Source organism: Centroberyx gerrardi, chromosome 10, assembly GCF_048128805.1.
Source record: "Centroberyx gerrardi isolate f3 chromosome 10, fCenGer3.hap1.cur.20231027, whole genome shotgun sequence".
Classification (NCBI taxonomy): domain Eukaryota; kingdom Metazoa; phylum Chordata; class Actinopteri; order Beryciformes; family Berycidae; genus Centroberyx; species Centroberyx gerrardi.
This window is the reverse complement of record NC_136006.1, coordinates 21,075,515-21,081,514: the sequence shown is the minus strand read 5'-3', so window position 1 is coordinate 21,081,514 and position 6,000 is coordinate 21,075,515.

The window sequence follows — 6,000 nt, the reverse complement described above, 5'->3', positions numbered from 1 at the left end:
GTCATTCTCTTTAAGATCGTGCATCTTTCCTCTTTCCTGATTCATCAGCTGATCAGATCTGATTCTGTAAACTGTTACAGCGGCACATCTGAATGGCAATAGACACTAAACTCTCCATGTATATGATGCACAACGTCCCTATACAGCAGCATTTCAGGGTGTTGAGCAGAGCTTATTTGGGCTCTAGCCTTCATGGTGCCTCTCATCATAGTCATACTGCCCTCCATTGGCTAATAATGATATTACAACAACTGTAGGTAAAGTCAGTATTGACTTTCCCTTTTGACCAAGAAGAATTAGTGCTGCTGTAATCAGGTGTGATCAAATTATTGACGATGGTGGAAGACTTTAATGTGATGATGCATAACATTTTCTGGAGCTGTGTAAAGCCTATCGAACCTCCAACACTTCATCTATCCCAATGTATATAAAGTATGTTCTGTCTTCTTTTTTTCTTACCTCTTCATCCAGTCTCACATTCCAATATAACGGCCATGCCACTGTAAATAATTTGACATGGCTGACTTGATATTAGAGGTGGGCATCATATTAAAATTCCATATCTATACCATTTGCATTGTAATACAATATCGATAAATCTCAGTTTATAAAACACAGCACGTCTGTGTTCTTGTGCAATCCATTAGGCAATATTACGCTACACATAGTTGAATGTAGTCATCGTTGAAACATCAATTTCAATTAGTTTAAATTGTTTTTTTTTCTCTTCTGTCTCACCATACCATGGAAAAACAGTGAATGCATTGCTATTCGTCACCAAAACTTGTTGCGTTACAAATGTCCTGGTAGTCACTGAGGGTAAGGAGCGGTAATAGGTGATACGTTCCAGCTAAAGTTCTTCTAACTATCGGCCTAAGTGCCTTTGACACCTAGGGAAGGAGATCAAAAGAGAAAGGCAGTCAGTTGTTATGATAATGGAGGCAAAACAGCTATACTCCCATATCAATGTTTTGACTTTTGACACTGATTTTAGGGTTAGGATTAGGAAAAAGCTTCAAATAGTAAAACTGCATCAAACCTGTTTCAGAGGACTGTGTCTTTGTTGAAGAGTCCGGTAATTTAATATGCGACTTTATGTCTTAAGTGAAATAAACAACACAAATTGTGCCAGCACTGTGGAAATATTTGATTTAAATGTACTTATATGGTTTTGATCTATATGATCATGTCAACCAATCAATATGAATATCAGTCTTGCATTGGTACCAACACTCATCATCATCATCATCATCATCATCATCATCATCATCAGCACTTATTATGTATTTGCTCACCTATTTAATTTGATCAGTGATTAGAAGATGAAAATACAAAGAGAGAGAGAGAGAGAGAGAGAGCAAATTCTCTACCTTTCTCAGTAGGATTTCCCATATCCTTGGTGTCCATGTGATCCATTCATTCAGCTTATCATGTGCACACCTTTTGTCATATATCACCCATGTCTGGAAATCATAGTTCCTCTTCTGTCTGGCTTGATGACATGAGAATGTGACTCCTTCACAGTTGTATTCTGGTGGGAAAAAAGAAAAAGAAAAAGTGTAGCATTTACTGTATTTCTGTTTCTCAAACTTAATTACAGAACTTTTTGGTGATTGAGCACTTGTTAGCGCAACAACTAAAATGTACTTGAATACTATATGAATCACAGAGTATGAGTAAAGCTGTCTTTCCCCACAGTGTATTCAAACACTCAGTCACTCTGTTGAATGGGTGATTCAGGGTTGGATCTTATGGCACATCTAGTTTATGTGGTTGATGTCATGTTTGAGGTGTTTTGCAGAGCGGAAGTGAGCATCTCTTATCACACTCTTTAGGACATGAAACTCCCTATCATAAAAAAATATCAGTGTTTAGTCCCTCTAAAGTTAAAAACACACGTACACACCCACCCACCCACCCACATACAATGGCCTTTTCATCAGTGTTTTTTTTAACAACTGAATGAACAATCATATTAGTGCTATGACTCCTTTTTTTTTTACTTGACTTGCTATTCATATAATGCTACAAATAGTGTGATTGACAATGCTGTCACCAATGCTCCTTTCACAAAAGTGCTACGGGGAGCATTTTAACAATAATAAATCATTACTGCATTAATTTTGAGACATTAGCATAATTACCAAAAAAAGAGACCATCACTGAGAAGATTGGCCTCTAACCTGCATTTTACATTGTGTGCCATAGAGTTGGATTTTGTGGGAAATCTGCTGAATTGTTTTATCGCACAAAACAGGAGGAGGGTGCTGTTCTTCCAGTCCAAACAGAGCTAAAGCTTTCAGAGTTTCTGTCAATGACAGATGGTGGAGGGAGTGAAAGACCGATGGAAAAAATAACTTCCAACATGTTTATCCTCTTCAGTAAAGCAAAAGAGAAAACAAACACACGCTGAGTGATGCCAGGGAAGGGGGGGCGGACCTTTAAATGGGATGAACCCTTGAGTTGAATGCTGGATGGCACCCATTGCTTGACACCTCTAACTGATACCTGATTCCCTCTGCTCTCTACCTCTTGGCAAATACACATACAGATATACATGCACATACAAGCACACATGTACATGTACATGTACACAGCTCCCCTTACCCCTGAATATATGCTCACACAAACAAGTGTATGACTTCTTAGGCCTACTGACTCATACTATACTATACTGACTCACTATCTACAGTATGACAGTATGACAAATTCAGACATGGGGAAATACCTCTGTATTATGTATGTTTGTGTGTATGTGTACTGTGTGTGTATGTGTGTATTTGTGTCTGTGTGTGTGCACATGTAAAAATCAGTTCATCACTTGGCCTGGATGACTTGACAGTGCTAGACACATTTGTGTTTCCTTTTCTCCGAATCACTGCAAGTTTTTTTCCCCATCTGAGGTTTAAAATGCAGATAAGTGCAGCTTACACTTCCGTTCATCTTTCTTATCGAGTTTCTTCTGTATTGTGAGAGAGGATTGTCTATCTCCATAGCACATCAGCCATTTCTGTGTTGCATCTCCAACAGACTTCTACAATACCTTGTAAAACAGGCTCTGTGCTTCTTTACAGTCCAGGGATTCCTCTGAGAGCGGGAGGAGCGCACTCGTATTATCAGTTTTGTGCTCTTTTCTCAGTGCATATCTTTAGTGTAATTTAAAATCAAATTACCTTATGTTTCTCATAGAATCTCATTCAGTTTAAAGCCCCATCAAATATACCCCTGAAAGACATGCTTGACAATATGAAGTTGTAATCAGTCTATCCAGACTGAATTGTGTCCAGTTTCATTGTACCAAAAGCTTTCTTGCTCCCTTTGCGCGATAACTTTTCTAACTGATAGTAAGATCCTTGATACGATGTGTGTGAATCAAGGTGCACAGCAAAAACAATAAAGTTCATGATCAAATAGCTCCACATGTTTATCTGATACATAACAGAAAAAAATGGCTTCTGCATGAAAAAAAGGCCATCCACATTGTAAGGCGAATGATGAGACTACTGAGCTGATAGATGAGCTCTCTGTGGGAAGGGGATCTACAGGTGAAAGAGTCAGACTCTGGATAGCTGGTGGAGAGGCCTGACTGGAATAATGAGCGGCCTCAAGCCTCTGTGTCTGGGAGGCAAGCTGAAGGTAGCTGATTCAAGAAACTGGTCATGTTGAGGATATTGTCATGATTGATTCCAGATGGCATTGAGAATACACACACTTTGCATTTTCCATTACGCATTCATTCGGTGGAAGTCCTTTTGAAACAGTGTCCCACTCCTTTGACGATGAGCGTTAAAGCAAAAGCCATGTGAAACTGCCTGCCATGAATTTCTCAATGGAATCCAAAAGAATATGCTCAAGTCTGCAGTTTGTAAAAAAAACTGGCAACTCTGTGTCTGCATCAACAAAGATATAAGCCCTAATGAACCAGGTCCAATGAATCAAGCCAAAGTTCATTGTCCTCTTTCATTATATAAAAGGCCTAGATATGCAGAAGACCTATTGTGGAACTTGTCTAGAATAAATGCCTGAAGCTTTCCATCCATGCCAGTGGTGTGTGTGCTTATGTGTGTGTGTGTGTGTGTGCACATACAGCCACAGTCCTCCGGGGCTAGGATGATGGTTGGCAGGGGATCACGAGGAACAGGTCAACATGAGGAGCGAGGGAAGGCGAGGCAGACGGAAGAGTCAAAGAAACCCGGAGAAGTCTTTGAATCCAGTGGAATTCCTCTCCTCCTCCGCGGCTCCTCTGGGAGGCGTCAGGAGCCTGTGGAGAGAGCGAGGTAAGACGGGGCCTGTCAGGAACAAAGCTCCAAATTCACATGATATGTTTAGCTAAAAGGGTGAAAGAGAAATGAATCAAAGCTTGGTGGGATCAAAGAAACGCAACAATAAAGTCAAGGCGGTTGCCATGGGACCAGCAGGAGATGCATATCATTTATAAGTTGTTCTTTGGCTCTGTCAGATGTGGAGGGAATTGATTGTTATTGTTTGGAGGAATGAACTGCTGCTGGAGGGGGTTAAGAGCGAGGGTCATCATCTCACAGTGAGAGGAATATATCTTCTCACTTGTTTTAAACAGCAGCCGTCTGTGATCTGTGTCAGAGGCCACTGCAGCAGCACCTTCTACTCGTGATAACAGACAACAAAACAGACATGAAGACAACTTTGTCAACCCCATAAATATCTTATCGGCACAAACCATTGATAGGCTAAACATTTGTTTTGCATCTTATGCTGACACAGGTTATGATCATTGTTGCTGTTTGAATGTGAAATCAAATAGACTTGGGGTATTTTCATTCATGCCGTGTAGATTTCAAACGGAGAACGTTGCAGCACAACCGCAGTAAGAACAATGTAGTTTGAGAATGCCGTTTTTTTTATTTTTTTAGCTTTTTTTAGATAAGGTTGAGGCCCCAGGCACGCTGGTGTCATGACATATTCTACACATGTTGACCACAAACTTAACCACAGGTTCCTCTCACAGCCAAAGAGCCGGTTTGACCACAAAAGAAAATAGCTCAGGTCTAAGTGGCATGAGAACAAGCCCTAAACTTCACTCAAATCTCTAATGCTGAGACTTCTATTACGTCATTACAAAGGATAAAGATGACATAAAGCCTCCCACCCTTCCAGCGCACCGGAGGACACTCAACTAATAATACATGTGGAACAAATAATTATCCCTTTGCTTTGAAATATTCTAGTCTTAATTACTAAGAAGTGTGTTATTCTCATAACTTGCTTGCACACACACACACACACACACATCTCCGCCTCCATAAAACCAGCCAGTGTGATTGACATGACAGCGAGCATGTCATTGAATTTCTTGAATGTGCAGGTGTCTGTTAGCGTGCACGCTTGTATTTCTGTGTATGTGTGTGTGTGTGTGCGTGTGTGTGTGCGTGCGTGTGCTCGTGCAGAGATGAGACCCAGTCTGTCTGCTGCTCTCTCAGATTGCACCCGTGAGAGATCCCAAAATAACAACAAAGGGCCCTCAGTGGGTCGGATGAAAGCCCTGTCACCAACCATTTCAGCACAGAAACAGCCAGAAAGTCCCCTCCCCTACTGTATCTCTGAGTGACACCTCACACATCACATGGAGACAGGAGAGGGAGACAGTCTCTCGTTTTTGACCGCAACAAATCTTTCCATATGTTAATGAGATTGTTGTTGGCATTTAGTGGGGCCAGTGGGGTTCCAATCCTGTGCTGAATTTCTCCGCTGATGTTCACATATCCTCAGGGAATGGTAAAAAACAAAAGAAAGTATTTGGAGTCATGAGCGATCATATAGACAACGCAATCCACACATTGTTTTTAATATGATTTTTACAGTCACTAAGTTCAAATAATCTGAGAGGAGGCCCCAAAGAGAAGGGCAGTCATAAAAAACACAAACAAGAAAAAAGCATTATTTTTAAAATCTCTGCACCATTACTATAATATTAGAGTACAACGGCTGAATAATTTAGGGCTCTGGTACATAACGATGAACAAG